The following is a 17,393-nucleotide window of genomic DNA, read 5'->3' on the forward strand; positions in this document are numbered from 1 at the left end:
ACCCCTACTCAGGTCCTTTCTTTTTTTAAAGTTTGTCTTTGAATTACTCTGGTGACATTTAAACATAAAGGAGAATATACTTTTCTTACCCATCCCACCCAGTAACTGCGGCCTGTATCTCATGTGGAATACAGAACTTTGTCCCTGCCAGTGGATTCCACAGACACCTGTCCTTGAGCCCTACCTGTTTCTTGATGTGCCCATGGGCTCAGGAACCATAATGAGGTTCAGGTCTATGAGGCTCTTCATGTTTTGAAAGAAGAGAACTTTAAAGTGCTGTGACAGGCAGGAGTGGCAGGCAAGCTTCAAAGGCCCTCTTACCCCTCAGGGGAGGCAGGGAGTGCAGCAGGGGGTCCTAGGCCTTTAAGGCACAGTATTGTCCTCACTGGGTGGTCTGAAGTGTCTGAGGTCTCTGGGCTGGATGATAGTTTTGTTTGTTCAGTTTGAATCCCACCTCCTCCTGCCTCTGCCCACCTGTTCACTGCTCACAAAGGCCTAGAGGTAACAGAGAGGCCACCCATTTTCCCACAGAGATGGCTGGGAAATGCTCCTGCCCCATCTCTCAGTCAACTTTGCCAATGGGCACTGTTAAAGCTACCGTGGAGGAAAAAGTCTGGCACCCAGGCCTTGTCCCCCAAGGCCTGTGGCCTGGGCTTTTGGGGACTTGGGTACTAAGTCCCCAACCTCCTGGAGACTTCTAGTGTCTGTCTGGCCCTTCTCCTTGCCAAAGACCTCAGGAAGGCAGTAAGGTGGGACCCTTGGCTCCAGGGAATGAGGATGCAGCAGAAAGCAGGTCTCTGAACCACACCCGAACCTCTGCCCAAGGCAAGAGTGTCTGCTTTTTCCCTTTGGTGATGCCCTGGAAGCAATAAGCATGTGCTAATAATAGGCCAGGATCACAAATGAGACGAAAATGACCACAATAGAAACAAAACAAAGAAAAACGCAGCCAAGGAAGAGTGGACAAAGACTCCTGAAATAAAAACTACTAAAACATTCCGTTCCCTGAAGACGGCCAAGGCAGCCAACTCTTCGGACAGCTTCAGCCACCTGCGGACAGGTATGCTGGCCCAGGCATCTGCGAGCAGCATGCCAAAGTTCAGCCCTGAGTCTGGGCCGAGCAGGGGTGTAGAGGTCGCGTGCGCAGGAAAGGATACCCGGGGAGGGGGCTAGGGTCCCGGACCCGATCGCAGGGTACCCAAGGCCGCGCATCCAACTGACCGCCGCAGGACCCTGGCCCATGGAGCTCAGAGGCTGCAGCCTGAGCCAGCAGCGCGCCTGAAACCCGCGGGGATTTGGAGGTGAGGCCGCGGGGACTACCCTGGGAACCCGCACCGAGCGGCCTCTTGGTATCCACTCGTCGCCCTCTAGACCACGTGTGGCCCCGCCCCCAATCCCAGGCCCGTGCGTGGGGGGGGACCCAGGTTGCATCTCCTGCCGCACCCCACCTAGGCCGCCTACGTCTGGCAGAGATCGGCCACGGGCCGCGCCCTTGTCGCCCCGCCCAGGCCCCTCCCCGTTATGGTCCCACCCCTTCCCTCTAGGGCTTCGCTCCGCCTCTGTCTTGGGCCCCGCCCCAGAATGGCTCCGCCCCCGACCGCCATTGGGTTGGATTTCCCTTAATCCCCGGGCCCCGCCCCCGCCCCCGCCCCCGCCCCGGACGCTAGTTGGCTTCGTGTTGGAGAGGTTCCCGGGCGCGGATTGGCCGCCCTGCTCGCCGTCCCGCCGTCCGATTGGCCCGCGTTGCCCTCTTTCGCGAGCCCTGCCTCTGGAAGGGGGAGGGGCCAGGGGCAGCGCGCGACTTGGGATTGGTCGGCGGCGAGGGGAGGGCGGGCCCGAGCCGCGCGCAACGCTCAGGCTGGAGCGCGAGGAGCCGCTGCCGCCGCCTCAGCCCTGAGGAGCCTTCACCCTCGGCGCCTGGGTGGCCGCTCGGTCTCCACAGGCTCCGCGCCAAGCGAGGTCCTCTGCTTCAGCCCTGCCCGGCCGGCGCGTCCGCCCCGCCCGATCTCCGCCGCTGGCCCGTGGCTTCGCCGCCCGCCGCGGGACAGGTGAGTGAGTGGCCGGGGCCGGGGCCGGGGCCGGGGCACAGCGCACCCCGCGTCCCGGGAGGACGAGCCCCGCCAGCGGCCGAGGACCCTGAGGCCCGCGGCCCGCAAACTTCCCCCGGGCCGGGGCGGGCAGGGCCCCTGGCGCCCGTTGAGGGTCCCAGGCTGAGCAGGGTCCCAGGCTGAGCAGGGTCCCGAGGCATGGGCCCGGGCCAAGGGGCGGTCCCAGGTGGTGGGCGAGGGTCCGTGGCGGGCGGGAGCCCGGGGCCGAACTGGGGCTCCGCGTGGCGGGCGGAATCCGGGACCTGGACGGAGGTCCACGACGGGGCGGGGTCCTGCACTGGGCTCCCGGGCCGACGCGGTCCTGCGCGGAGGTCCGGGCGCGGGGCTGGAGTCCTGCGGATCGCGGGTCCCGAGCCCGTGCAGGTGCTGCCGGGATCCGGGCCGGGCGTGTCCTGGGCGGCCCCCGGCGGGGCGGGGGTCCTGAGCGCGTCTGGGCCCGGGCCGGGCAGGGGTCCTGCGGTGACCGGCTCTGGCTGGCGCCCAGGGTCGGGGAGCGAGCGGACGCAGCTGCAGCGCGCTCCGGAGGACCTGGGCTGCCTGCCTCCTGTCCTTTCCCTGAATTGGGAAGTTGTCAGCGGTCAGGCTCCTCGCTCGCGGATCACTGACCAGGGCTGGGTCGTCGCCCTGGACTTGGGAGGCCTTAGTTTCAAAACCGCACAAATGCTTTTTGAAGAGATTTCAGGAAAAACCCCGGACGGGTGGGTGGATGCAGGGCGTGGGGTGCAGTCTCCCGAGCCATCAACAGCTGCCCTTTTACTTCCCCTGACCCCCTCCTTTCTTTCCTCTCTTTCTGGTGACCCTGCTAAGGAAGAGGTAGGTTCCTCTGATGCTGATGCAGGTTCCTCTTTTTGGGTCACTGTACTTTCTTTTCTGGCAGAGAGGACCTTTTTCTTATTGTCCCTACAAGTGTTTACTGAAAGTGTTTTCTTTTTCTTTTTTGCTTAGTATTTTCCAATTTTTTTCCCCTACATTGTCAGTATGTTTCTTCTTTAGGAGATTGGAAAAGTTGACCAAAGCTGGGACCTTCCCTCATGATCATGGACTTGAAGGTCTACTTCAGTCTGTATGTGAGCCAATAGCGCTGTTGGTTAATGAGGATTTATAGTGTGTGGTGCCCCAGAAGGAACTGTGGATGCAGAGCCTTGCAGAACAGCCCTTTGAATCTAGGTAGATGACATACAGTCCCTCCATTCCAAGCCAATCCTCTGTTTTAAGCCTTCACTATGCCTCTGAAACTGAACTTGCCTCCTGAAGCAAACCGTTGCCCCTTCCTCTTCTTTGGACTTACTCATAAAAGGTGTGCAGGCGTGATTCCTTTTTGAGAACTAATTGCCAACCTTTTCATCTGCAAGAACAATTAATCAACTAAGAAATCTCAGAGAAATGTAGATTCTAGAAGTGTTTGCAAAATTGTGCACTCTGGGGGATCATTGTTCATGAGAGGGGCTGGAGAAGCTTGGGACAGTGTCTTCAGACATGAGATCCGTCACCAGGCAGGGGGTTTCCAGACACAAGTGCAGTCATGGACTACTGAGTGTTCCACTTTGAGTAGTGTCCTTTTCACTTGTGTGTAGACTCGGTTGTTATACAGTGTAAATTCAGTACCCATGTTTTGGAATATATAAAACTTTATAAACTTAGTCAATTTATGCTCAATTTTAAAGATTTGAAAGAGTTTTGATGGCAAATGGGGTCTTTTTTTTTTTTTTTTTTTTTTTAAATATTTATTTTTTAGTTTTTGGCGGACACAACATCTTTGTTTGTATGTGGTGCTGAGGATCGAACCCGGGCCGCACGCATGCCAGGCGAGCGCGCTACTGCTTGAGCCACATCCCCAGCCCCGCAAATGGGGTCTTTATAACTGAAAGATTGGAAGTCCATCCTCAGCTTTCAGTGCCAGTGGCAAAGACTCTCACAGGCCCTGTATGAGCCCACTGTCCATGGTGCTGAATTGGTGTCTTCTATTTCTTCCTCTCACACCTTCCTTTCCAGTGTGAAATTGATTTTTAGAGTATGTTTTAAAATTAATTTCAGATTTCACATTTTAAAAGAAAAGTTGAACAGGAAAGTTCTGCTGAACCTGAATGGGAGAATGCCTTTAAAACGCTCAAACCATATCATTCTCTTTCTCTATTTAAAAAAAAAAAAAAAAAAAAAAGCTGATAATTATGCTGACTCAGCATTCTCTTTCTTTTGCTTAGTCTTTCTTCTCTCCAGGGGGAGTTTTCTTGCTTAAGTATGAACATCAAGTAACAAGCCATTGAAATTAAATGAGACTGTTTTCTTAATAACCACCTTCTAACAAAAAGAACCCTTTATTGCAGTATGCATGTATATTTGTGTGCATGGGGCAATTTGTCTCCCTAAAAAGCACCATTTGTTCCACCCTCACATCTCCAGCCTTTTCAGGAGAGGGCTGAGTATGTGGTGGTTTATTGGTGGTTGCCAGATATTTCTGCTGTTAGAGCAGTGTCAGTTCTTTTATATAATTTTGAGGAATGTAAATAATTTCTGATAAATACTTTATTACTCATGGGGTTAATTTTATCAGTTAGTTTAGAATGGCCCCACAGGTTAGCAATAGAAATGGTGTTGCTTGTGTTACAGAGATTCTTCCACATGATAGTGGATTTCATATTAAGTCAAGCAGTGGGTGATTGAAGTGTTATTGGTATGATTATCTGAACTAATTCATATTAAGCCAAGCAGTAGGTGATTGAAGTGTTATTGGTATGATTATCTGACCTAATTCCTTGGCCCTACTTGCTGTACACTTAGTCCAGTTTATTTGTAACATCTTTTTAATTGAGGAAACTCAGCAAAATGTCACTTAGAATTCAGGAACACTCTGAGTGTCTCCTTTGCTAGTTGCTGTGACATGGGAACCTCAGGGAATGAGGCCTGTTTTTGTCATTGAAGGGCTCACCAGTTGGACTGAGAGGGGCTTGAAAACAGATGGTTTCAGGGGCACAAAGTGCTGCAGTTGGGATATACAGAAAGTCCAGTGAGAGTGTTGGGGCTTTGAGTGATTAGACTGGGGATCTCCTTCAGAGAGGAGGCAACCTGAGCCCTAGAGGATGAATTATAATTGTGTACAGATATATAAAAATTGATTAGATAAAGATGAGAAGATTGTTGTACTTGGGGAACAGAGTGTGTGGTGGTACAGATGCTGGAGGTGTGAGTGGAGGTGTGAAGGAGTTGGAACCCTGTAGGGAAGAGGGGGGAAAGTGGAGCAAGGATTGTCCGTAGGTAGAGTGATGGTGTTCTAAGGCTGTCCACATCCTAATCCTCAGAAAACGTGATGTGTCAGTTACTTGGCAAGGGAAGTTAAGATAGTAGATGGAATCAGATTGCTCACCAGATGATATTAAATAGGGAAATGATCTTGGGATCCTCGATTGTCTGGATGGGCTCACTAATCACAAGGGTCATTAAATGTGGAAGAGGGAAGCAGAAGTGTCACTGTCAGAGTGATATGAAGGGAGGATTTTAGTTGTCTTTGCTGGCTTTGAGGATGGAAGGGGATCATGAGACAAGGAATGTGTATAGCATCTGGAAAAGGCAAGAAGATGGATTCTCTCCTAGAGTCTCCAGAACTGCAAGATGAATATGTGTTGTGCTAAGTCACTAAGTTTGTGGAAATGAGTTCCAGCAGCAGTAAGAAACTGGTACACACTGGAATTCTGCTCTGTGCAGTCCTGGCTGGAAAGTTTGAGGAGGAAATAACACAATCAAATTGACTTTAGATGATCAAAATAACTCAGCTGCTGTTTGAGGGTGTTTGCCACAGTTGGCAAAATATGGTTCTGAGCCCCAGTTTTACCTCCTGGGCAAGACTGACATATGATGCTGTCGTTTCTGACCTGAGCTCCACCTCAGTTTCCTGCCAGAGGTCTGCCCAGCCTTGCCCTTGCTGATTTTCATGTCCCTTTGGCTCACATTTCCTCTCTGCTGGCTACTGGGGGAGAGACCAGGTGCATGCAGCTAGGACTATGGGGGTCACAACCCCATTGCTGTTGTTGCCTCTCATTCACACTAATCCTTTGTATCTTTTAAGTGTTTTAATTGTTGTCAATTGGGTAGGTATGAAATATCTCACTGTTTTAATTTGCATTTCCTTGATTACTGGTGAGTTTCAGGATTTTTCATCCTTTTTTTTTTTTTGGTCATTTGGGTTTCCTCTCATTTACTTTTGTAATCTCATCTTGTTTGTTCATCTATTGTCTCATTTTTCTTTTTTGTAGCTTTTTAGAAGTTCTTTATATATTCTGAATTCTATTTGTGTCCTATTCTTTATCCTTTAAAAAATTCTCTTTTGATGAACAGATGTTAATTTTAATGTAGTTAAATTTGTCAATCTTTTCCTTATGATTTGTGGTTATTGAGTCTTATTTGAGAAATCTTGTATTACTTCAAGGTTGCAAGATATCCTTTTCCTTAAAAAAAATTTAAATATTTTCTTTTATATTATGCCTGGAACTTATTTTTGTATGGGGTATGAGCTAGAGATCCAGTTGTAGAATTTTTCCAAATTTTCTCCAATTACTTTTATTGAATACCATCCTTTCCCAGTGATCTTCAATACTGCCTTTGAAATGTACCAAATTTCACAAATGGTACGAATCAGTTTCCTGATTCTCTATGTACACAATGATAATTTCTTTCTTCCTAGTCCTTAAGCTGTTATGTATGTTTTATCTTATTTACTTTACTTGCACCACTAAACAAAGTAGCGTAGAAATTGGGTAAGAATATCATTGTATTGTTTTTCACTTGAAAGGCAATCCTGTTAAATCCTTAATTGTGAACTTTGCTTTTGTGTTCTGGTAGATTCCCTTTATTAGGTTATGGATGGTTTCATCTACTAGTAGTTTGATAGAAGCTTTTTAAAAAATTCTAGATGGACATAATACCTTTATTTTACTTTTATGTGGTGCTGAGGATCAAACCCAGTGCCTCATGCATGTTAGGCAAGCACTCTACCATTGAGCACAGAAATTAAAAAAAAAAAAATCATAAATTTTTATCCAATGTTTTTCTATATTTATTTATATAATTTAATGTTTTTCTTCTTTAAACTGTGGCTGAGATGAAGTATTTTAATCTTTTAATTTTATGCTACCATTGATTTCCTGAGGTAAACTGTACTTTGTCAAGATATGCTACACTAAACGGTTCTGTTGGATTTCATATGCTAGTATTTTACTTGGAGTTGGTGCACAGGCTCTTGAGGGTGCTGGCCAATGCTGGCCTATTCCCACAGTGACTCATTCAGCTTTGGTGTCAAGAGGGTGCTTTATCCTTTCTGATAGATTTTAAAGGGAGGATATTTAGTCCTGAAAATTTGGAAAATTGCTTCTTAATGGTCTTAGTCTGGACTCTTTAGAAAATGGAGACTTTTACATGAGTATGTAATTGTTTTGGAAGAGCTACTGGTCTATCTGCTCACATTTCACTGGCCAGAAGGACTCATTCTGGCACACTTGGTTTTAAATGGGGTGGAGTCTTCCATGTACCAAAGTATAGGAAACTGAACACAGGTCACTCTTGATAATATTCCCCATATTGGGCAGGCTAATTGATGTCCGTGCTACAGAGTGGGCCCAAGCCTGTCCTTACTGCCTTCCACGTCTTGTCCGTAGATTTTTCAAGTGTGTTGATCATCAAGGGGCCATTAGAATGTGAAGCTAGGTAGCCTAGGTAGCTTGTGTTTGTTGTGAGCAAATGGTCTGGTTAGTCTGCTTTGCATTACTATGATGAGATACCTCACGTAAGTCACTAAAGAGTAAAGAGAGGTTTATTTTGGCTCATTGTTGTGGAGATTTAAGTCCAAGATTAGGTGAACCCCTGAGTTTAGGCCTCTTATATATAAAGTCCTGTCATGCTAGGATATTTGATTTACAGACTCTCTTTGTGGTTTGAGGAAGTAAGGGGCCATGTTGTGGAAGCACATATGGCTAGAAACTGGGTATCTTCTGGGAGTTGAGGGTGGACTCCAAGGACTGACAGTAGGAAGCAGGGGACAATCAGCCTATGGTGCAAGGACACAAATTCTGTCAGTCACCATGGCAAACTCTACCAGTCAAGCCTTCATGTGAGCACACAGCTTGGCTAGTACCCTGAGTGCAGCCTGTGGGACCCCAGGCAGGGGACCTGCAAGCTGCTCAGCTTCCTGACTCAGAGACTGTGAGATAACAACTGTGTCCTGTTTAGGGAGCTGCACTAGTGATAACTTGCTATGCAGCAATGCACAGCTAATGTGTGGATCTCTGTGACCTCCCAGTGCTCTCACTAGAAGTGGATTTGGGTTGGTGAACAGTGTTCAGATCTATGAAGTAATCAGTTTGTCATGTATTTTATCCTTTAAAACATTTTTAGAAGTAATACAAATGTTTTCAGTAGAAAAATTGGAGCAAACAGAAAAGTAAAAAAGAAGATGAACATCATTCAAAATCTTACCATACAAAGATATCCAGTGTTTTTCCTACATATATGCATGATATGCATATCCTAAAGTTGGGATTCATTCCATGATGTATTTTATAAATGAATATTTTCGTTTGAGCTCAGGAGATAACTTTGTGGTAGAGCATGTGCTTAGTACGCCCAAGGCCCTGTATTCAGTCTCAGCATCAAAAAAAAAAAAAAACAAGTAAATAAATAAAAAATAAAGCATAAAAATATCCAGACCAGACTTTTAGTAGCTTGTGGTGCTTCCTTCTGTCATCTTTCATTCTTCTGACATGCTATCCTGAATGGCTGCATACTATTCCATGGGTGTCCAAGTTCATTGAGCCACTTCAATATAGCTGAACATTTTTATTGCTCTAAGATATGCACCATCATAAATAATGCTTTGGTAAATATTCTATATAAAAATCAGCATGTTTCCTGCTGATCTTCTGGAGGATAAATTTCTGAAGACATAACTATTAGGCCAACGCTTGCAAATGTTTTTAAGCCTCTTGGTACTTAGCCTATCCAGCTTCCAACATTTCTAAAAAATAATGTAAAAGTTGGATGTCTATTTCTATAACACGCCAGGTTGGGATGGGACAAAACTATTGATTTTTGAGCATTTAGGTTCCTATTTTCTTAACCCTGTTTTCAAAGTGCTTTTAAATTATTCATTAAAGTGCAATATGGATTCTATTTATAGACATGTTTGTGTGTGAGACTGCTCTCTTAATATTTGGGAAAAGGCTTATGAATTGCTGTTATCACATCCCTATCTTTGTAAATCTTTATCCATTCCTCTCCACCCTTTCTTTGTTCTTAGTCAACGAAATAGAGATACTGAGACACAGAGGCCTCGTGGCCTTGTGTTACTCAGACAAAATGGCTGTTCTGATCCAGCCTTGTTCTTATCTTCTTGCCATTTATTAGCTAGCTGACATCATAAAGATGAGAGGTCAAATATTAATTATTAAGTCAAAAATATTTCTGTAATCCTAAAGTAATGGTTGTTTATTTGGAATATTTCTAAAATAAAGACTAGCATCCTAAGCAAAATAAAAATCTGGACAGTCAAAAAGAAAATCTGTCACCCGCTGATGACCAGTGTATAAACATAACTTGGTCATGCTGCCTGTTCCTGTACTGTCTGGCTGGTCTTGATGGCTGATGTGTTGGAATGTTTGCATGTAAGCCTATCAGAGAAACTGGTGATGATTTTCCTTTCTTGTGGCTGTCCTCTTTATAATCTGAGATGAATATTCAGTTTATTAATTTGCAGCTTTTTTGTTTTTCTAGTATGTGTACTTAAAGGTGATGTATTTCCTTATAGATAACACTTGAACCACATTATACAGAGATTGATTTGATACATTTCATTATTGTTTAATATATTTTCTAATTTCCATTATGATTTTTCCTTTGATTTGTAGGTAATTTAGAATAGTTTAAAATTTCCAAACATTTGAATATTAACATTGTGTTTTCCAGCAAAATTACATTGCCCAAAGATCTTTCCATGATTTTAATTCTTTGAAATTTGCTGATAAGCTTTTTGTAGATATTTCTGTGAGCTGCTTGAAAAGAATTGGGTTGAAAGTATTATATATTCTATTTAGCTAAGTTGATAAGTGTATTACTCAGATCTGTTTTCTTATTGGTTGAAGTTTAGTTCTTTTTTTTTTTTTAAAGATAGAGTGAGAGAGGGAGGGAGAGAGAGAGAGAGAGAGAGAGAATTTTTTTTTTAATATTTATTTTTTAGTTTTCGGCGGACACAACATCTTTGTTTGTATGTGGTGCTGAGGATCGAACCCGGGCCGCACTCATGCTAGGTGAGCGCGCTACCGCTTGAGCCACATCCCCAGCCCCTGAAGTTTAGTTCTTGTATGTTAGTAAGATAATTATACAATTTCATTATGATTTTGGATTTGTCTTATTTCTCCTTGTAGTTCTGTCAATTTTTATTTGTATATTTTGAGGCCGTGTTATTAGGGGCATGCAATTTAAAATTGTTGTGTCTTCCTGATGAATTGAGTAATCAGCATGAATGTTCTCTTTTATCCTTAGTAACGCATGTTTGTCTTTATGGTGGATATGTCTGATGTTCATAAAGCCAGACCAGACTTTTCAAGCTCATATTTTCAAAATATCTTTCTTTTCCATCACTTTACTTTTAACGTTACTATAGTGTTATACTTTGGATGTCTCTTTTGCGAGAAAGGAGTATATTAGATGTTTTCTTCTAATCTGACAATTTTATCTTTTTGTTAGAACATTCAATTCATTTACATTGAATGTAATTACTGATACATTTCAGTTGAAATCCACAATCCTATTATGTATTTTTCTTACATTTTCTGTTTATTGTTCTCCTTTCTTGCATTATTTTAAATTGATGTTATGTTAAAAACAATCATCCCATTTTCCGCCCTCTCCAGGGATTGGAGGTCAGACTCTATTTTTCTTGTTCATAGTAGTCACCGTGAGTTAGATGATATGCTGGTAGCTTCTTCAGGCACACAGTGGCACCCTCCCTTCCTCTGGAGCACTTGGGCTTCTCTCACCCTCCAGGCACAGATGTGCTTGTTGCTGTGCATGTAATTTCCTATGTTCTTTTAAGTTCGGCAAAACGATATTAACAGTCTTATTATGTTTATAGTATTGGTTTTAACTGCATATATGAACAATAATGTTAACAGCAAATGTTCATTTAGATTTGTTCACATTTTTATCCTTTCATTGCTCTCAGACATTTCTGACTTTTATCCTGGGATCGTTTCTCTTCTGCCCAAAGAGCCTTCTTTAGAGATTTCTGTACAGCTGGTCAACAGTATTTTTTTTCCTAAACATATTTCTATTTCAACTTAAAAATCTTAAATGTAATTAGCATACCATAAAATTCACCCTTTTAAAGTATACAACTCAGTGGATTTAGTATATGCATATGGTTGTGCAACCATCACCGCTACCTAATTTCAGAACATTCTCATCATCTTAAAGAGAAATGGCATGCATTTATGGTAACCCCGTACCTCCCTTCCCCAGTCCTCTGCAGTCCTTGGTCTACTTTTTATCTCTAAGGATTTGTCCATTATGGACATTTAATATGGAGTCATATAACATGTGACCTTTTGTCTCTGGCTTCTTGTACTTGGCAGAATATGGTCAAGCTTTGTCCATGTTCTAGTATGTGTCAGTAAGTATTTCATTCCTTTTTGTGGCTGAATGACATACCATTATATGGACATGTGACATTTATTTGTTCAGCAGGTGTCATTTGGGTTGTTCCCTTTTCTGGCCATCATGAAACATGTGCCTATGTGCTATAAACAATCATGTACTAGTTTTTGTAGGAATCTATGTTTTTAGTTCTTGGTTTATACCTAGTAGTAGAATTGATGGTCATATGGTAACTTTTGTTAAACTTTCTGATTAATTGCCAAAGAGTTTTATAAAGATGCCATCCCATTCCTACCAGCAAAGTGTGGGAAGCCAGTTTCTCCACATCCTCTCCAACACATCTTATTTTCCAGTGTCTTTGATGATAGTCATCCCAGTGGGTGGGAAGCGGTATCTCACTGTGGTGCTGGCCAGCATTTTCCTAATGATGAATGTTGAGCATTCGTGTGCCTATTGGCCATTTGTATACCTTCTTTAGAGAAATGGCTATTTAGATTCTTTGTCTATTTTAAAATTTGATTGTCTTCTTTTTCTTGAGTTGTAGGAGTTCATTATATTTTCCATCTACTGGTTCTTTATCAGATACATTGTTTGCAAATATTTCCCCTCCTATCCTAAGCAGTCTTTTTACTTTCTTGATAGTGTCCTTTGATGCAGAAAAGGTTTTCATTTTGTTGAAATCCAGTTTATTTTTTATTTTGTTGCTTGTGATTTAAGTGTTACATTTAAAACAACTTTGTTGGGATGGGGCTATAGCTGGTAGAGTAGTAGAGTGCTTTCCTAGCCTGTGTGAGGCCATGGATTCCATCCCAGCACCACAAGAAAACGAAAAAGCAATCAAGAAGACCACATTGGTTAATCCCAGGTCATGATGATTTACACCTACATTTTAGTCTGAGAGTTTTATATTTTTAGCTCTTAAATTTAGATTTTTAATGTGTTTTGAGTTTTTTTTTGAGAGAGGGTCTTACGATGTTGCCCAGGCTGTGGCTAACCCCTCCTCCTCCTCCTCCCTCAGCCTCTCCAGTGGCTGGTTAGTTCTTATATATGGTGTGAGGTGCCGAATTTCTGTTCTCGCTACTAAAAGGGTCACTCCAGTTGAACTGGGCTAACTGGGCTGTGCAAAATAACCACACAAGAGACACAAATACCTTTTTTATTGGGGTCGCTTTGGTGGCTTCTCTGACGTAAGGGTCTGCAGGAAGAGAGAGAGAGCACACGCTGACCCCTTTTTTTGAGGAGAAGCTATTCAAATGAGGCAAGGGGTCAGGTTTCAGGGGCCTGAGTCTAACTTCATGATGTCCACTGTCAGCAGGTTGACTGACTTCTGGGTAGGCCACAACTGAGGGCACAGTAAGAGAAGGGGACACATACAAGGCACTTCAATGGAAGATTCTATCCTAAATAAGGCAAGGGGTTATATTACAAAAGAACAGGTGAGCATAGCTCCACCCATGGGGCTGTAAGAAAGACAAGCCTGGGCAGGAAGACACAAGTCCCTCGAATCCTAGAAGAACAGGGCAGTCTAGCAGCATGGGTGCCTGACTGCCATATCGCCCAGCAGGGGAGTTGACTCTGTCACTTGGAAGGTTGGTCTCCCACAGTGAGGGAGGAGGATGTTTACTTCATTGTTTTGCATGTTGGCTATCCGGTTCCCAGGTATTATTTGTTGACAAGACTATTTCCCCATTGAATGGTCTTAGCACCTGTGTCAAACATTAATTGATCATGGACTGGGATTGTGGTTCAGGGGTACAGCACTTCTTTAATCCATGGCCTAGCATGTGTGAGTCAGTGGGTTTGATTCTCAGCATGACATAAAAAAATAAATAAAATAATGATATTGTGTCCTTCTACAGCTAATAATATAAAAAAAATAATTGATCATAAAATATGAGTTGATTTCCAGACCTTCAATTCTATTTCATTGACCTACATAGCTTCACACAGTCTTGATTATTGTAGCTTGGGAAGCATGAGTCCTTCAACTTTGTTCTTAAGACTGTTTGGGCAGTTCCTGTCCCTTGCATTACCATATGATTTTTAGTATTAATTTGTCAATTTCTGCCAAATAAAAAAGGGCAGCTATAATTTTGATAGGGATTGCATTTGAATCTGAAGATCAGTTTGGAGAGTGCTATGGTTTGGATGTGTGTGTGGTTTTTTTTTTTTGGTACCAGGGATTGAACACAGGAGTACTTAACCACTTAGCCACATCTCCAGTTCTTTTTTTAAATTTTTTAAATTTTGAGACAGGGTCTTGCTGAGTTGCTTAGGGCATCACTAAATTGCTGAGGTTGGCTTTGTACTTTTGACCCTCTTGCCTCATCCTCCTGAGTCTCTGGGATTACAGGTGTGCACCACCATTCCCGGCTTGGATGTGTTTTGTCTCCCAAAGGAAATTTGGCCCCCAGTGTAATGGTGTTGAGAGGTGGTTCAACCTTTAAGAGGAAGGGCCTACTAGGTGGTGATTAGATCTTTAAGAGGGATTTACACTCTTTTTCCTGGTGTGCTTTCTTAGTCTTGAAGATATCTCTGCAAGAGCAGATTGTTATAAGATAATCTGGCATCGCTCTGAATCTCTCCTGCTTCCTTGTTTACTCTTGTGTCCCTTCTGCATGTGACAAGTTCTTTTTCTGCTTCTCTGCCACATTGTGGCACAGCTAGGGAGACCCCAGGACATTGGCTGTATATTGTTTGGACCTTCTGGCCATCAGAATCATGAGCCAAACAAACCTCTTTATTTTAGAAGCTACCCAGCTTGAGGTGTTTTGTTACAGCAACACAGAATGGACTAGAACATAGCATATTGTCATCTTAACAATGTTAAGTTTCCCAGTCCATGTGCAAGGGACTTATTAGCTATAATATTTTTTAATGGATTCTTGATGATTTCTATCTTTTAATTATGGTTTCCTTTAGTTCTTTAAACATATTTAATGCTGCTGTGAACATGAATATACAACTATGTGAGTTTCTGCTTTTACTTCACTTGTATGCATACCCCAAAAATGTGATTGCTAGATCATATGCTAATTCTGTTTTATTTTTTGAGGATCCACCATATCTTTTCCTTAGCAGTTGCACCATTTTTTTATTCTCATCAGCAATATACAAAAGTTCCAGTTTCTCCACATCCTTGTCTTGCTACTTTCTGGGACTTTTTTTTTTTTCTTTTTCTTTTTTATAATAACCGCAACTGTGGGCACGAAGTATATCTCATTGAGATTTTGGTTTGCATTTTTGTAGAGATTAGTAATATTGAGCATCTTTTCATCTGCTAATTAGCTATTAGCATGTCTTCTGAGAGAAATGTTTATTCATCTTTTGCCTATTTTTAATTGGGTTGTCTGAATTTTTGTTGTTGCAAGTGTGGTTCTTTTGATAGTCTATGGGGTGATTCCAACTTTTTGTGTCATTGTTGCTGTTTTGTTTTCTGTGATTTCCACTGTGTTTTTCCTCATGGTGTCTAATTTCTTCATGTGTGCTAGACATTGTATTTACAGAATCATTTTCAGGGATAATGTGAGACTTAGAATGATTATTTTTAGAATGGTTTTCCAGTGTTCTTTAGTGTTAAAGGAGCCACATTAAGCTACTAAGCCTGAGGCCATCTAAAGGAACAGAACAAACTGCTGCGTCTTGGAGGGCTGGCTCACTTCTCAACTTTAAGGTTCAGCCTTTTGGCTTCTCAGTATCTGACTCACAGTAGTGTGGTAGGGTGGGAGGGAGCCCTGAAAACTCACTAGTGTGGACAGCTGAGCCCTCTTTTGAGCTGAGGAATCTCCATGGGTCTTTGCTACTCAGACATTTATGGGCTTATATCTTTCTCCCAGGGCACAAGGGGTGGCTTTTCCACTTGATGCGGCTCATATTTCTGGACTGTCTCTATACGCTTTTCTGTCTCTCTCACATTGGTCAGTTTTGACCTAAGTTTGTCTCTGTGATGCTCAGCTGAGCAGAGTGGGTACTAGTCTCCCTGAAGGCTGGCGTTCCCATTTATTCTCTCTGTGACTGGAGGTTGGGCACGTGCATGGTCTGCTTTGAGGGGCTGGGGTAATAGTTTTGCCAAATGCTTTGCAGCATGAAGTAGGTCTCATCACCACCCGCCTGACAATGGTTTTTATTTTGGCAACACTCCTCTTCAAAGAGTCCATTTCCGTATTAATTCATCTCTGAATTAATGATAGAGAATTTAAAAGAGGAAAATTTATGATCTAAATTCTTTCTTTGGGAATTATTTGACCCATTTTCTATTTCTTTCTGATTCCTCACTGCTTGGGAGTGAAGCAGTGTACTTGTGTAGTTCTGGGCAGGCCTGGTTGTCTGTCCTTTCTCGTTTCACCTGCATTCACATCAGGAAATCAAGCCATTTCTGATCTTTTATAGGCAAGGAAAACAAGATACTTCACTTCTTTTGGAATAGGGTAGAATGTAAATTGGTGAAGACAGTGGTTTGACTCCAGACCGTAGTGATGTGGGAGGTTTGCAGAGGCTCTTCTTGCTCTGGGTCTGTTTCTGCTGAGGAAAGGCAGACACAAGTGCCTCTCTTGGGGCTGTTCTGGAAGTGAAAGGAGATGACTGACATGCAAACATATTCAATGGTCAGGCTTTTTGGGTAGAGAAGACATTATTATTTCATTCTGAAGTACTTTTAGGGGATAAATAATTTACTCAGCCCACTAAGTTTATCCTTTGAGGCCAAGTGCTCATGCTCTCCCATGTCGAGCCAGTTCAGGAACAGGGTGGAGGAGGGAAGCAGTCCTGAGAGTGCGCACCCTGAGTGTTACTGAGCTGGGTGCTGTGAGTCAGCTGTGCATTACCATAGATGAAATGCATGTGGCAATTAACTTATAAAGGAAAGGATTTATTCTGACTGATGGTTCTGAAGGTTCCAGTCCAATATTGGGTTGCCCCATGACTTTATGCTTGTGACCAGGGTACCTTGTGTTAGGAGTAAGCGGTGGAGCAAACTGCTAACAATTTGATCTAGGAAGCAGAGAGGGACTGAGGGACCTGGGATTCACAGTTCCCTGTGAGGGTACACCACCAGTGACCTAGGGACCTTCTGCTAGACCTCACCTCCTAAAGTTCCTTTACCTCCCAATAGTGTCACGGTGGAGATTGCTCCTTCAACACATGGACTTTTGGGGGATATGCCTGTATTCAAAACATAGCAAGTAATGTTCCAGAAATTTATTCCTAGTTATCTTTAAGCAAGTCAGAAACCGTCCATAGTGACGAAACTTCTAGAGAGCATAGCTTACAGTATCTGTGGCGTGACAGCTAGCAGTGTCCATAGTACTTGGAGTCCCTGACAGTTTGAAATTTTGTGGAATTTTGAACATATGAGATTTTATAATAGAACTATTGCATTGATCAGCATTTTGTTACTATAGATACCTGACACAGCCTGCTTGTGGAGAAAAGGAGAGTCATTCAGCTCACAGTTCTGGAAGTTCAAGCCCAAATGGACTAGTGCAGATTCTGTGGCAGGGGCCATCCCTGGCTGTATCTTCTAATGGTGCAGATAAGAATGACAGGAGTGTATGTGTGAGCAAGCAGGTCATGTCTCAACCAAGAGGCTAGAGAAGACAGGAGAGGCAGGCCTGCTCCTTTTATAACAGCCCCCCTTTCTTTTCTTTTAAA

General features: G+C 43.3%; 1 protein-coding gene across 13 annotated transcripts in view; it reads left to right on the plus strand.

The window, feature by feature from the left end:
* The first annotated feature begins 1,862 nt into the window (after positions 1 to 1,862).
* The window catches only part of Pcbp3 (poly(rC) binding protein 3), a 227,378-nt gene continuing 211,847 nt past the window's right edge, over positions 1,863 to 17,393 (plus strand). For 9 of the 13 annotated variants that reach the window (XM_046439061.1, XM_058577223.1, XM_046439060.1 and 6 more), the window contains exon 1: positions 1,863 to 2,048. The gene's annotated coding sequence lies outside the window, so the exon portion shown is untranslated. The remainder of the gene's footprint in view (positions 2,049 to 17,393) is intronic. The other 4 variants (XM_046439069.2, XM_046439070.2, XM_046439064.2 and 1 more) reach the window with 2 other exon arrangements.

The sequence above is a fragment of the Marmota monax genome, unplaced genomic scaffold (genome assembly GCF_021218885.2).
Source record: "Marmota monax isolate L192 unplaced genomic scaffold, Marmota_monax_Labrador192_F-V1.1 WCK01_AAM20220418_F8-fsc00125, whole genome shotgun sequence".
In the NCBI taxonomy this organism is placed as follows: Eukaryota; Metazoa; Chordata; class Mammalia; order Rodentia; family Sciuridae; genus Marmota; species Marmota monax.